This window comes from Panicum hallii, chromosome 4 (assembly GCF_002211085.1).
Source record: "Panicum hallii strain FIL2 chromosome 4, PHallii_v3.1, whole genome shotgun sequence".
NCBI classification, from domain to species: domain Eukaryota; kingdom Viridiplantae; phylum Streptophyta; class Magnoliopsida; order Poales; family Poaceae; genus Panicum; species Panicum hallii.
The window spans coordinates 276,715-292,557 of NC_038045.1; the positions used below are offsets into that span (position 1 = coordinate 276,715).

Here is a 15,843-nt window from a genome sequence, read left to right on the forward strand (position 1 = left end):
GACGCACCCCTACTAGAACTAGAACGAGAACTAGAATTATAAATAGTTTCCTTTTGTTTGACATGTGGCTCTGCAGGCAATTAGTCAGATCCAGGAGTGAGTGTACCACTTTTGTGGTGGAGGTGCGTTGTGAGATCTGCACAGCATATACGCGTGCAGCCAAATATGTGCGTGTATTCCCTTTTCCAAAAAGAAAAAAGAAACACACTTGTCTACTGTAGTAGTATTTAGGGCCTGTTTAGATCCAAGGGCAAATGGCAAAAGAGCAAATGGTAAAATTTTTACTCCCGTCACATCAGATGTTTGGATGCTAATTAGAAGTATTAAATATAGTTTAATTAAAAAAGATGAGGACTAAATGACGAGACGAATCTATTAAGCCTAATTAATCTATAATTAGTAAAATTACGGTAGCATTTGCCCTTTTGCACTTTGGGGTGTTTGGATCCAAAAGTGCAAAAAAATACAAAAGAGCAAAAGTTTTTCACTTTCTCTTCCTCTTTCCCTTGGATCCAAACAGGCACTTAACTGTACTATCAGCTGCTAGCTCAATAGCAAATCATTCATCGAATGGACACAGGATTTCCAGTTATTTGGGACACGCGTGAAAAGAGCGTGGATTTTCTTCAGATCCGTATCATGTGGACATGGGAGCAGCAGCGGGCCCCACGACATGGATATTTCAATATTTTATGGACACCAGCTGCATCATCATGTGGTCATAATATGGCCATTAACAGTGCAATTACTCTTTTCCTAGTCACGCATGCTATCCTATCCTTGTCCACAACTTTGTATGGCCCACCGCGCACCATTAAAACCTACTAACCAACTCCTATTATAATACACGGCGTATTTTCTTGTGCGCTGCGTTTTGCTACCTGTCAAGATTGTGCCCGCTAGTAATTTGCATCGTTGGCAAAATCTTTTTTCATATATATAGCAGAGGTGGAGGTGTAGCTGAAAGCAATGGGATAGAATTGTCCCCCCCCCCCCACATAGATTTGTGGATATAATAGATATTATTATTATTATAAAATTTATAGAAAAGCCTAGTGATACTTTAAATGTCAAAGAATAATTAAATCTATTATAAAATATTTATTTTATATGTTCAAACTTAGAATGTTTTAACTTAGTACAAATTAATTTTAGTCTAGTGGAAGAGAGGGAGGCTTGAATGATTAGTCTAGTGATTCGATAGTATAGGTTTTTAGCTAAGTATGGGTTAGCTTAAATTAAAGCAACTGACTGGGCAGGCTTGCTAAAACTTGTGGCCAGGAACGCTTTGGGCCCCGCTGCCTGCCGCGAGATATTTCTGGACCTCCCGCGATTGGTTGGGTGAGAGGGTGGACACGTGTCGAGGTGGCGTGACGTGGCCGGGAAAAAGCGCAGCCGGAAAAAGTGGATGGCTAGTCGTGGCCACGACGCTTGCATTTGCTTTGATCACATGTACGTCTAGCTGCATAGCAAAATCTATAAATTTTAAAATTAACTAACCGCAGCTGCTGAAACGAAACAACACAACTGGCCGATATGATATGATTTATAGGTAGAAAATCAAATTTCCTGTGGCCAAAACAGAGGCGAGAGTACCTACCACACCTCCGTCACCTCACCTGGCGTGGCTGCTGGACAAAGGGAGAGAGGGAAAGGCCACTCACACCTTTTTTTTCTTTTTCCCACTGTATGCATGCTCATGCTAGTAGGTTTATCCAAATGAAAAAATATCAGCCTCTCCTGTGTTGAGCGGTTGCAGATATTTGCAGGCCGCTAGGCCTTTTTTCTCACCTCCTCCTTTCATTCTTTCCTACGGATTTCCACATGGGACACTCATCTACCTGCCAATTCTTAACATTTTTATTTTTATTGCAGAGGAATTTGAAATGACACACTGTTAGCCATGGAGGCAGTCGTTTAGCATAAATTAATTAGTTAAAAGTATTTATATATGTATTCCTACCTGAGAAAGTATTTATTTAGTGGTACCAAAAATACGTGTACTAGATAAAGAAGATTAGCACCGGAAATGGCAAGGGGACCATCCCTCCGAAAGGCAAAAAATAAAAATCCAGGTAGCGAGGCGTTCCTCTGCACGTGGGCCCCTTCTCCCGGGGGCTCCCCAGCCACTAGATCCCTGGCCCTTCTGGAAATTTCCAGCCCTGACAAGAAGGCCCCACGTCCAACGTGGCCCGCCCCCCTCCCCTTGCTTGCCCCCAAAAATCTCTCGCCGCTCCTTCTCGCTCCTTCCTCTCGCCATTTGCATTCGCGGACGCCTCCGCCAATTCCTCTCCGCCGCTTCTTCCTCCCATCCCAGCATCCCTCCGGCGTGTTCTCCCCGCGCCCGATATTTCCATTTCTTCCCCTTTTCCTGTTGAGTTCTTGGGGAACGCCGAGAAGAGAAGATACTTTTTTCCCCCGTCTCCTGGGCGATCCCGGTCACGGAAGCGGCAGATTTCCACTGCTTCGACCTCTGCTTTCTGTCGTCGCCGCCGCCGGTGCCGGCTGCTTCTGTCCTGGGCGCTCCGAGCGCACCAGGCCGCCAAGGGGAACCGGAGATTTCAGCTCTGGGCCCGGCTCATGGCGTCGATGGTGCAGGTCGAGGTAAAGGTCTCTTTTTTTACCCCACTAGATTCTTGCCTGTCCGTGCTGAAGACTTCGCCCTTGTGTAGATTTTCTTTTTGATGAGTTGGGTGAAGAAGCCTTGCCCATTGAGTTTCAGATTTCTTTTGTAAACGTTGAAATTGTTTTTTAATAGGAATATTTTATCCTATTCTTAGAAAATGTGCCGTTTCTAGACGCTTCTTCGTTGGGTTTCAGTTGCACGCAAATCGTGGTATCCGTATGGAGAGTTCTAGAACGAGGTGGGCAATACTAGCTAGCATGCATAAATAAAGATATCTGGACTTCTGGTAGTTTGCTGTACTCATTCACAGTTCTTTTTACTACGGTAACTACTTCATCATTTAATCTTAAATCATTAAAAGCCAATAAGCAAAGTTTAGCTTAAGCTGTTCCCACCCAGCAATAACCCAATAAGAGATTAGAGATACTCCTACTGTGTAAGCTCAAATCTGGATATTTTGAATGGTAAAGTTTAGCATGATTTCAACTTAATAGGTAGAACAAGAAAGTAACTTGATCTTCTGAAACTGTATCCAGCGATAGCCAATCCCAACACGTTTTAGCTGAAGCACTAATCTTCGTTTCCTGTTGTTGCCTCCAGGAAAGGGATGGATTAGACTCATCTGGGTTGCCAATTGACAAAAAGCGGCTGTTGGATGCTGCTGCCAAATCTCCTCTGATCGATGATGCAATGCAACCCAAGGAGGGGATGGATGGGTACCCTGTCAAGGTACCCATTTCTTGTCCCACTTTTGAGATCCGTATGCAAATGCCAGCTGGTTCTTTTCAGTGTGTATTTGTTTACTATCCTACAGCACCGTCACCATGCCTAATGATAATAAACCGATTCAAATAGGTTCGGAAGCCTTACACCATCACAAAGCAGAGGGAGAAGTGGACGGAAGAAGAGCATGAGAAGTTCCTGGAGGCACTGAAGCTTTATGGTCGGTCTTGGCGCCAGATACAAGGTGCGTGCAGAGACTGCATATGTGACCTTAAGCTAGAGAGCATTGGCAATTGGTTTTCTGATTTCTCCAAACTGTTGTTTAGAACACATTGGCACAAAGACTGCTGTCCAGATTCGGAGCCATGCTCAGAAGTTTTTCTCCAAGGTGCTTAACCCTCCTGATAGTTGTGACCAATTTAGCTGCTATATATATACTACAATGAAAGTACATCATATGTGGGTGTACAATGAGATTTGCTAGCAGCTAACTCTCACCAATTGATTTTACTCTCCTATTTCTCATGTGAGTTGCTTACTGTGCAGGTGGTGCGCGAACCTGGTGCAAGTAATGTAATCAAGATCCCACCACCAAGGCCAAAGAGAAAACCACTGCATCCATACCCTCGCAAGTGTGCTGATTCCAGCACCATGGCAAATCCTGCAATGGGGCAACCAAAGCTTGCCCCTATTTCATCGTCATCTGGTTCTGACCAAGAGAATGGTTCACCTGTGTCTGTGCTGTCTGCGATGCCGTCGGATGCTTTTGGATCATCTGTATCCAATCCGTCAACAGGGTGTACATCCCCTGCGTCATCGGATGATGGGAATAATGTCCCTGCGTTGGTGAATGAGGAAAATTTACTTACTCAACAAATCGAGGATGATCAGTCCGGTCAGGTAAGAAAAACATCCATTGTACGGCTTGTCTTTTCAAATGGGTGGGTTGGTGAATGAGTATGTATGCTTATCAGGTCGGACATGTTTCAATTTCAGGAAATAAAGCTGGACAACAGCGATGGTGACTTATCTGAAGAGGATTCATCATCAGGAGTGCAAGAAACAAGTTTGAAGCTGTTTGGGAAGACAGTTTTCATCCCAGACCCAAAGAAAGTTTGTTCCTCAGATGGGGGACGTAGAGATGGTGAAAAAAGATCTGAATCTTCTAAGCAAGAAGAAGTGTCGCAAGCATCCTCGATTGGAGGCGTCGCAGCATACCCTGCCCATAATGGATGGCTTCTTCCTTACCATTCTTTCCAGTTTCATATGGGTGAGTCTGGGGATGCTAGGATTTCCCCTCTTCATGTATGGTGGCCTTACTATGGTTTTCCGGTCGGCCATCCAAGAGGATTTGGTATGGGGCTGCATACTGAAGGTACCTGTGAGAGTGATACCGGCAAGAGCCCTTCAGTTGAATCCAGTTCAGACTGCATGAGCGATGTTCAGACCACGGCCCCTACCAACTGCAAAGTTGTCAAGGAGCCACTTGGGGCAATTCAGGTGCCAGAGCCAACTCTAAGTTTTGAGCTGAAACCGAGCGCGAATTCTGCGTTCGTAAGAGTGAAGCCAGGCAGCAACAGAGGTCAATCTGTAAGGGGATTTGTGCCATATAAAAGATGTAAAGTCGAATAACCCAACCAGATATTTCTCTGCAGCTAATTTAACTGAGATTAATTCTGAACAGTAGAGAGCAGTTGGGCACGTGCTTGTTCCAGCGTGCGCACCATTTTTTACTTGCAGAGAGGCAGAGATTGGCCGTGTATGTGTATCATTGTTTCCTGCTTGCAGCTCAATGTAAGATTGCTGCAAGCAGTTGGTGTTACTTAAAGGTAGATTGAGGAAGGGTTTTGCAGGGATGCCGATCTCTAGCCTGTTATGTTGTTGTATAAGGAAACCAGATTTTGTTTGTTGAACTCTTGTTCAAAGTTAATTGCTAATGGAAGCTGATTTATGAATGGACATTGCAATGCTGTGCTTGGACAGATTACGCACAGTGTGTGCTGTAATGTAATAAGATTATTTTCCTGTTGAACGGTGCAGGCTTGTTCTGGTAGCGTAGAGCAAACATTGGTGGCGGGAAATCAATCAGACGCCAGCGATTTGTAATCCGGAATAATGGAGATGGTTGTTGCAGTGTATGAAGAATGGAGGATACTGAATGCGCCCATACTACCTAGTTGTGATCTCTCGACCATCGATGCAGCCATGCGGAACGAGGCTCTCTCTGAACATATGATCCCATGGTGCTCCGGCTGGTGACGCGTCCGCACTCTCCCCTTGGCGTCGCACTGCAGCAGGCAGTCTGTGCAGTGGACCATCACGTCTCCCTCCGGCGACACGACGGCCACGGCGCCTGGGCGGTCGCGGACGATGTCGGCCGGCGGCGGCAGAGGAATCTGGAGCTTGCAGGCCGAGCTATCCTGTCGCTCGTAGTCTTGCAGCACCCAGAGCTCCGCCGTGGTAAGGTCCCCGCGAGTGAGGGTCATGGTGAGGCTGCCGTCGAGCTCCAGCAGCGCCTGGGCCTGTCCGTCCGCATCCGCCGGAACGTTTCGGCCACCGGGTCGAACACCAGCAGGTTGTCAAATAATCCTTGTGCTTAGTTTGCTTTGCTTCCTAGATTAGGCGCATGGCTCTCTCTGATGGCTGTGCGCGTTATGGAGCACTGACGAGCGCTTTGTTCGCTTGGGTGCGCGTCGTGCGCTGCGATGGAGGTGTGTGGGATGGCATGCATCGAGGAAGGTCGTGGCGCACATGTCGGGGCTCACGTTTCACGTTTCTTCAGCTGTAATCTTTGCTTCATATAGCTAATGATCTTACAGAAAAGCTGCTAGTTGGTCGCAGCACAAGCCAGAACGTGTCCACCTCGTGTTCGTGTGAACTGTGTGTGTTCGCTCAGCTGCGCAGGGGCTCGCCGGAGATCATTCCTTGATCTGTATTCCGGCGATCTCTGACAACGTGGTATCAGAGTCTGGTTACGAGCCGAGTCTGTCGTCGCGCGGTACCGGCGGTGGAATCGCGATCGGGCGGTTGAGTTCACCATGTCTTAGCCACCACCGAACACCGACACCAATAATGGCGGCAACGGCGGCAGAAACGCTGGTGGCTCCGGCGGCGCTGTCGTGCAGCGGGTAATTCGTGAGGTGGGCGGTGGGACTAGCTACCCCGTGCTCACCAAGACCAACTACTCCGACTGGGCTCTGGGTGGCGGTTGATCTAGGCGGCATCAAGCCGTAGGAGGACATGATGGCGCTCGACGTCCTGGCGAGCGCGGTCCCGGCGGAGATGGTGTCAAGCATCGCCAACAAGGAGATGGCGAAGGACGTGTGGGACACCATCAAGATCATGCGTGTCGGCGATAAGCGCGTGGAAGTCGACAGCGCAGCATCTACGCTGGTAGTTTGACTTGGCGACGTCGCACGAGGACGAGAACATTGAGGACTACTCCATGCGGCTGAGCGGCATGGTGGCGCAGCTGGCGACGCTCGGCGTGACGCTGGACGAACCCACGGTGGTGGGTAAGTTCCTGCGGAGCGTGCCGGTGCGGTTCAAGCAGATCGTGGTGGCGATCCAGACGCTGCTCGATGTGTCCACGCTCACGCTGGCGGAGGCGACGGGGCGGTTGAAGGTAGCCGAGGAGGAGCTGGAGGCGCTGCCGCCATCGGTCCACCACAACGGCAAGCTGTACCTCACGGAGGAGGCTTGGGAGGCAAAGTGGAAGCAGTGAGAAGCGGAGAAGTCGTCGGCCAATGGCGGGAGCGGCGGATCCGGTCGTCGTGGTGGGAAAAGCGGACGCAGCAGAGGACGCGGAGGCGACGCGGGAGCAGGCTCGCCTTCTTCCTTTGGGCCGGGAAATGGTGTCGGCAAGGTGGGCCGAAACCAATGCCGGAAATGCGGTAAGACGGGCCACTAGGCGTGTGACTGCAGGTCCAAGCCCAAGAGAGAGCAGGCTAATGTAGCCCATGAGGAGGAGTCCCTCCTGCTGTTGAGGTCCACGCCACTCATTCGACGCGGCACTTCCTTGCCGGCTAGATACACGCCGCCGCCGCCACCGGCGCCTCCAGCCACCTCGCGTGCGTCATCCCCAGCGCGCTCATGCTCTCCACCTCCACATGTTGCGAGCTCCAGCGCACCCAAGGCGCTGGCGCGGCAGCCGTCGGTAGCGAGCTCCGGCGGGAGAGTAAATCAGCGGGACGAGAAGGTGTTTGTGCAGCTCGGCGTCAATGAGGAGCACGACTCCAAGTCCTGGATCTGCGACACTGGGGCCACGAACCACGGTCCCGGGCGGCATTCGGAGATCTCGACACGGTGGTGTGCGGGTCGGTGCAATTCGGTGACGACTCCGTGGCAGAGATCGAGGGGCGCGGCACGGTCCTCTTCTTGTGCAAGAATGGTGAGCTCTGCTCCTTCACTGGCGACTACTACATTCCGCAGCTCACTACAAACATCGTGAGCCTGGGCCAACTGGAGGAGGCTGACTACGACATCCATCTCCGGCGAGGCATCCTGGATATTCGGGAGCCTGCTGTGTGGCAGAACCGCCTGAATTATTCCGGCTCAAGTGCGCTAGTCATCGCTATACAGCCGATACTAACTCAATGCACTTCAAACGGAACAACCCATTGGTCTGTCAGGTCTCCGCCCGATACAACCACGGTTTAACAGGATCGCAAGTAGGTTTATCTCGCACGAAGGCGAGTTTACAATCACATAACAACTCACCAACTTTTAATTTACAGAAGCTTAATCATCATTACAAACCGTTTCAAACTTAAGGCAAATTTATACAAGCATTGTTTAAAATGACAAGCTAAACAGCTTGTCCAGATTCACAGCGGAAGAAACATAAACACGCGACTACGCACGTCGCGAAGGTTGACACTACGCTCAGCCCAAAGCTTGGTGTCACTCAGGAGGGTCACTGCCAGCCGGGGACGGATCCTACTCCACGGACCAGCCAAACGGAACACAGGTTGGCCATGCCGTACAATCCGTGGGGTTCTCGAAGGTCATACCTGAAAATTTCACTAGCAAGACTGAGTATTCTAATACTCAGCAAGGCTTAACCGTTTCATGGTATACTTAGCCATGTAACTAGACTCATGAAGGCTTAGAAATGGTTCTGGGCTTAATTTCAACTGAAAAGCAACAAACAATATGAACTAAGTTTCATATTTTAGCTATCAGGTTCTAGTTTCATTAATCATTCTAGGTTAGCACCTATACTAGTCAGGCAATGTAGAGATTAACATCCATACAGATTGTTCCATAATGATTACTGTTCTTACTCTATGCGGCAGACGGAATAAGCAGTCTCAATCTCCACGAGAAACGGACAATTCTGAATCGAATTTCCAGACCTTGCAAGGCAAACCTAACTCACACGCTTGGAACATCCAACGATAGTTCCGAAGCAACCGTTTGTCTTTCATTCCGACTCGTGGAACAGGCCACCACAAGCGACTGTAGGACCGTACGCACACCAATTGTGCAGGACATACGCCTGTAGCGCGACTACATGACCGTACTCCTGTCCGCTGTGCGGAACGTACTCCCGCACGTCGGTGCGTGAGAAAAATCAAATTACGAGTGGTGGGAGGTATGTCCACTCCTCGAGCCGATTGGTTACTAGGCTTACCGCTTTACCATATTTTGCGGCATGTGGGTAGTACTTTGAAATGCTTAGCCACCACTACCACACACTGCGACCTTATCAACTTTTATCAACATAGACGGAATAACCTTTCCGAGTCATGATATTGCACATGACCCCGTCCATCATCCTTATAGTGATTACAGAGTAATAAACATTCAATTCCTATGTCGCGCGAGTGACAGGAAATTACCCGACTTCTGCCGGTCCTATTAGCAGAGCATCTATTCAATATGGACTCAGGCACAATACATAGGTTCTTAGGATTCATGCATCTAGGGTTCCACTTTAACTCCTAGATTTAATGCAAGATATAATATATAAGTATAAAATTGTAGTAAATTAAATACTGAGTTATGCACCGGGGCTTGCCTTCTTGAGTGGGGTTGGGGTCAGGAGTGTCAGAGACTTCCGAACTTTGGTTCGGAGCTTCAGTTAATATCTCGGCGACGCTCGCAGGATCTTCAAAAAATCCAAGCTCGGGTTCCTGAACCAACTCGTAGATTCCGTCGTCGAGTGCTGTTGACTCTACATGATATGTAATGATTTAAGTGAGATGGTTCTTGAGTTACGGATTTTACTTCATAATAAAGTTGCAATTCAATACATTAACCAACACATATTCGTGAAACAAGGGGGGGGGGGGTTGGATCCCAAGCTACCATTTACACTTAAGTTAGGGTTATATTAATGGAATTACTCTAAAGCAATTTGATAAGTTTGATTTTTTTTATTTTAAAAACCATAAAGGTTCTGACCTTGAATGTTTGTGGATAAGCTTATTTTTAACAAATAAGCTTATTATGAATTTTTCATAATTTTCTGAAAACAGAAACTAAAACATTTGAATTTGAATTCAAACTTCAAGTTTAAATTCAAATCCTGAGTAAACAGAATTATAAATTGTTGAAAATTTAATTATACACTAATTATCAACAAATTAGGTTATGGTAAAAAGATCTAAACAGAAAAGCCTTAGGAATATGTTTAAATAAATTTAAACCATTCCCAATTTGATTTGCAAAAGGTTAAAAGAACTTAAACTACAAAGCTGTGCTAAGCATGAAATTTTTACACAAGTTTACTCATGACCTAAACAGGCTACAAACCAAAAATCACAAGAAGATAAGCTTATATGCAAAACTAATACCCAAGATACCCCTTTTACTAAACTCTAAAATAACTTTAAAAGTATTTGGTTTCAAACCTTACTCTATTAACAGAAATTGTAGATTTATATTTCTAGATTCCATCAAAACTTGTTTGGTAATTTTTGAATTTTTCTACACATTCCTATAGATTTTACAAGTTGACAGCTAACACTATCTAAGGGTCTTGCAGAGAGGTCCTCGGTTTCTTGCACATGGGACCTTAAAACAGAAAACTAAATTGCAATTGGGTCCTCGACAGCCCACGACGGCTGCCGGTGTGTCTGTCCGAGGCGTTCTCGCCGACGGCGAGGTTCTTGGCAGGGAGGAATAGGTTCTACACGGCCTACAGGACCTGCCGATCTCAATGGTAGGTGATGTGCACCAGGAGAAGTGGTGGAGCATGGCCGGCGGCGAGGAATGGCGGCGGCCGTGGTGGCGTGTACATGTTCCTGGCGAGGGGCCGGTGAACGTGGACAGATGAGATGTGCATGAGCACTGTGGGGATGTGGGGATGCGATTACAGTACCTAATTTGGCCGGAGATGGGGCGAAAGGGGGGTCGTCGACGGTGGGGCGGCTCGGGATTTCACCGGCGGCGATGGCGGCACGGCGTTCTGCGGGCTGGGGTGTCGGAGGGCAGTGAAGAAGCTGCTAGGAAGCTTCTACGAGTTGACGTGGTGTTGCTGGTGCCCTTGGCTGGGGTGAAGAGGCTTTGTATCGGCGGGTCGACGGCGAGGCAGAGCGGCGGCGGAGCTTTGAGCTCGCCGGCGCTGTGGAAGATGCTGCTCGGGTGTATTAAAGCGAAATTGGATGGGTCAGTGAGCTGCAGTGGGTCACGGTGGTGCTTCTCGAGCACTGGATCGCGGGTGAGAGGCGGTGTGGGCGGCTGACGACGGTGAGCACAGGCTGCGGCGGCACTCCGGCGAGGAGCTGCGCTCGGGGAAAGGAATGGCCGGTGAAATAGAGCGTGCGTGTGGGTAAACGAGGTCAGGAAGAAGCCTCTGTGCATGTTTTAAAGCCGAGAGGGGTGCTGCACGGGCGAACAGGAGATGGCGACGCCAGCGGCGCGCGTGGCGGCTCGGGCGGCGGCGGTGCGACGTGGAGCGGCCGGGGAAAGCCAGCGCGAGGCTGGGGAAGCGGCGGGCAAGGCGTAAGAGGGCACGTGGCATAGCCCCGAGCGGCGCGGGGAGGCGGGTGCGCAGCACATGGCCGGCGAGGGCGGCGGCAGTCGGGCGCAGAGAAAATAGAGGAGCCGGGGCTGGAGGAGGAAGACGAGGATTGGTTTGTGATTTTCCAAAAGTGCGGGGACCCCACTGTAATGTCTTGGTAACTCCCTTGCTCAAATGAAAAGTGCCCAAAAGCAAAAGTGAAGGGTTTAACAAAGTCTACAACTTTGCTTTAGGGTTCAGTGGCAAAAGAGCTAAGGATCAGCAATTAACATAAAACTTGGCAAAGTTTTAAATTTTAAATAAATCCTATTTAAAAACTACACAACACTTACATCCTTTGTGTAGTTTCATCTATATTCACGATTTTAAAGCAAGTTCTTGACTTTTATAAATCAACTTTCATGTATTTGGATTTCACTTCCCATTTCCACCCATTTAACACTAAAGGACCTATATTTTTTTAGAATTACACAAATGTTCTTTCCCCTTCTGCATTAACATTTGAACACACATACACAAGATCAAAACATGCACATTTTATACTAAAATTTAGTGTGTTATAATCCTAATACCTGAATGTCACATGCTGGGAACCTGCTGGCAAGGATCCCGCGGGCAGGCAACCAGTTGTACGTGCTCAATGTAAATGTGGCACAGCCGGTGTGCCTGGAAGCGCGCAGCGAGGAGAGCGCCTGGCGGTGGCACGCCCGGCTCGGACACATCAACATGCCGGCACTACGGAAGATGGCACGGGAGGAGATGGTCCGCGGATTGCCCATGATCGAGCAGGTGGATCAACTCTGCGAAGCCTGCCTCATCGGCAAGCAGCGGCGCACGGCGTTCCCGGACCAGGCACAGTGGCGGGCGGAGCGCGCATTGGAGCTGGTCCACGGGGACTTGTGCGGACCCGTGACGCCGGCGACACCGAGCGGCAACACCTACTTCCTGCTACTTGTCGACGATCGGAGCCCGTACATGTGGCTGGTTCTGCTGCTGTAAGGCTCGATGGACCAAGAGGGGGGTGAATTGGTCCTTTTTCAAATTCTAAAATGAGGTAAAGTAACCTTAACCTATGCAAAGCTAGAAAGGCACCAATTCGCCAACCAGATAACTAGGCTACCTTCACAAGCTAGGAGAGAAAAAAAAGAGGTAAAGCCTAGCAAGGTAGAGCAAAGTGATGATCCCTAAGTCAAGCACATGAATAAATTGCATGAACGAAAATGCTTGAATGAAGAAAGTGGACAAGAGACAACCGGATTTTTTCCCGTGGTATCGATGTGTTGGCACACACCCCTAATCCACGTTGTGACACTCACAAAGAGTCTTGTCACCTCCCAAGTCACGGAGACGAGGGCGCTCACTAAGAGTCTCCGTTCACCATCCCGGTGTGGTGGAGATCAAACCACGTACAATCTTCTTCTCCGGGCTCCCACAATCCTTGGCAAGCTCTGCGAGAAACACCTCGATCACCAAGATCGCCTAGGTGATGCCAATCACCAAGAGTAACAAGCTAAGGCCTTCACTTGAGCAAGAACCGATCACCAAGAACGGATGCACACAAGCTTCTCTCTACTCAAGTCCTTAATCTTGCTTCTTGATTGATTGAATGAACAAGTGTGTGAAATGATGAAGCTTAAAGTGGCTCTTGACTATAGTATGAGTATTTGGATGTTGCCTGGTGTCAAGAACAGTAAAATGATCCATTGGAGGGTATATATAGGCAGCTCACCTGAATAGAGCCGTTGGAGAAAAAAGCTGCCACAAAACTGCGTAGCGCCGGTTAATCCGACGTACCTCCAATAGTCATCGTCGGTTTAACCGGTGAATGTAAACTGCCACCTTCTGGAAACTAGCCGTTACAACTTGGGCAGATTAACCGACGTATCATCGGTTTAACCGGTGTGTGTAGTTATCCACTGATCAACTGAAAAACCAAGTCTCTGGACAACTGCACCGACGTCTCATTTCAAACATCATCGGTTTAACCGGTGTATTGACTTGTCCAGACTCTGCTGACTTCGTTTAACCAACGTATAGAAAAGTGGAAGCGTCGGTTAAACCGGTGTTAAGGATTTTTTCTGATTTTGCCTTTTCTGATTTGAGTCTTGAATGAAATCCAAATATTTTTGAGATATAAGTTGAGAACCACATGTTTGAGCTTCTAGAAACCTGAGTGACCATTGTGTGCATCCATTTTCAAATGACCAAGTCCATGCTCAAGTTACTTAGCCTTAACCCCTCTTAATGGTGCGATCACTACAAAACTATAAAACCTATACTAACCTAAGTGTCCTTCTCAACCTTATGACACTTAGGACTAGAAAGATCCTTAGTCTTGACATAAAATTGAGTTGAATGCCGAGATCACCTTTTTGAATAATGAAAATTAGGGGCCTCTTTTGACTTATGACCAAATGAGCGATAATGATTTATTAAGCTGCACAATCTCATTAGTCACAGTAATGGTTGTCATTAATCACCGAAACATACCTTGAGGGCCTAGATGCTTACAATCTCCCCCTTTTTAGTGATTGATGACAGCATAAACATAAATGACGAGAGAGCGAGAATAGATAATGGAAAGAATAAACACAAGCAAACTCGGAAAGAGAGAACCAAAGAACTCAACGGCTCAAACGAAATCCATAGATATGTCTCAAAACACAGCATACTCAAGCGACAAATGTACATATCCATGAACTGACACCAAATGTGATATAATATAAAACATCAAAGTCCTAATCATGAGCTCTCTCTAACTCTACCCTCCCCCTGACTCCAACTCCCTCTCCCCCTTTGGCATCAAAGCACAAAATGGAGCGAGCTACTGATCCGGCTGACGTGGTACGGCAAGAAAGCGGTCCGGGTCATCGTCGTCGTCGTCGTCGGACGGTGGATCCTCAGTGACGGACGGGAGCTGCTGGTCAGAGCTTCCTGCTGGAGCTGAGCTGACTGGAGGTGTGGCTGTCGTCGAGGCTCTCGTGCTGGCACTGCCTGGAAGAGGGTCCGTGGAAGTAGTAACCGGCTCAGCAGAAGATGTGTCAACATCTGAGGTAGTAAGTGCTGAAGCTGCCGGCTGTGTCGACTGTTGAAGCAAGGAACCCTCTCCACCTCCCCCTGAAGGTAGTGTCTGTGGCACGACGGGGAGGCCGACTGTCTGCACAGCTGAAGGTGACTCCTGGAAGAGTGAAGTCGCTGGCAGTGGTGAGAAGAAAGGACGACCCGCAGACCTAAGTAGTGCTGACATCGAGAACATGGTCTCCGGGGTCGCTGAGGTAGCTGGAGCAGTAGAGGCTGGAGCTGGTGTAACGGCAAGTGGAGGTGCTCCAACACCCTGAAGGCCTGGCTGACCTGGCTGCTGCGGGGCGAGTCCGGTGTGAGAGTACAGCTGTGAGATCATCCCGAACATCGCCATCATGCCCTGCTGCATCTGCTAGAACTGAGCGTCTGTCCTCTGAGATACTCTATCAATGAGGCCGACAAAGCGCTCCTCGGTCGCAGCTCGCTCACGGGCGGCCTCTCTCTGTATAGCTGCAAGTTGAGCCTCATGGGCTCTCCTGGCCTCCTCCTGTGCTAGCCGGTCCTCTCTCTGCTGAGTCACAAGCTGATGTAGAAGTGCGGTGAGCTCAGACGGCTGAGACACCTGGGACTCTGAAACTGTAGCAGCAGTGGCTGACTCTGGAGCTGGCTCTCTGGACCCCCCAGCCTCGTGATCATGACTAGCTGGGGCTGGTGCAGGGAAGTACTCCTCATCCTCGGAGGAGTTTGACTCAAGGTCGGACCAGTGTATCTCATCTTCTCCTCCGGGGAGCTGTGCCTCGGCGGCAAGTAGTGCCTCATCCTCTTGTGCCACACGAGCCTGTGCCTCGGGTGACAGTCGTGCCATGGCAGCTCGATCGGCCTGTCTACCTCTCCTCCGGTCTGAAGGTGCTGTCGGACGGTAGACTGGAAACCATGGAACCTCGTCCTGACGGTAGACTGCACTGACAGGTGACTCAGCTGGCACAATCATAGAGCAGATATAGCTGATCCAGTGAGCATAAGGAAACTGACGTACAACGCCCATCCCGTCAGTGATAACATCCTCGATCTTAGCCAAGATAAAGTCAACAATGTCAAACGGCTCGTGAGTGAGGATGTGTAGAAGCAGTAGCTGCTGCAGACCTGTGAACCCCTCAGGGTAGCCACTCCTCGATAGCAAAGTCCTCCGGAGTGCCATATGTGCTGCGTATGCCTCTGGGGTCAGCAGGCTGGGAACTCTGGCGTAGGAGGCAGGGAATGGCTGGCGGAAACACTGAGAGATCGCCTCGTGAGAAGGTGCAATCCCGCCAATCATGGCTCTACGCGGTGGATCTGCATCACCATAAACCATCTCGTGCAGAGAGACGTCAACCAAGTCAACTCCAAGAATCCCTGCTAGTGTAGCTCTGGACAGACCAAAGACCTGGCCTCCAAACATGAAGTGTACTGCTCTGCGCTCTGGGGCTATCCAAGCTGTGGCATAAAAAACTCGAACCTAGTCCTC

The 15,843-nt window shown here is 49.0% G+C and overlaps 1 pseudogene; it reads left to right on the forward strand.

Annotated features, from left to right (window-relative positions):
• The first annotated feature begins 1,990 nt into the window (after positions 1 to 1,990).
• On the forward strand, positions 1,991 to 4,981 carry LOC112890095 (annotated as a pseudogene).
• The last annotated feature ends 10,862 nt before the right edge of the window (positions 4,982 to 15,843 follow it).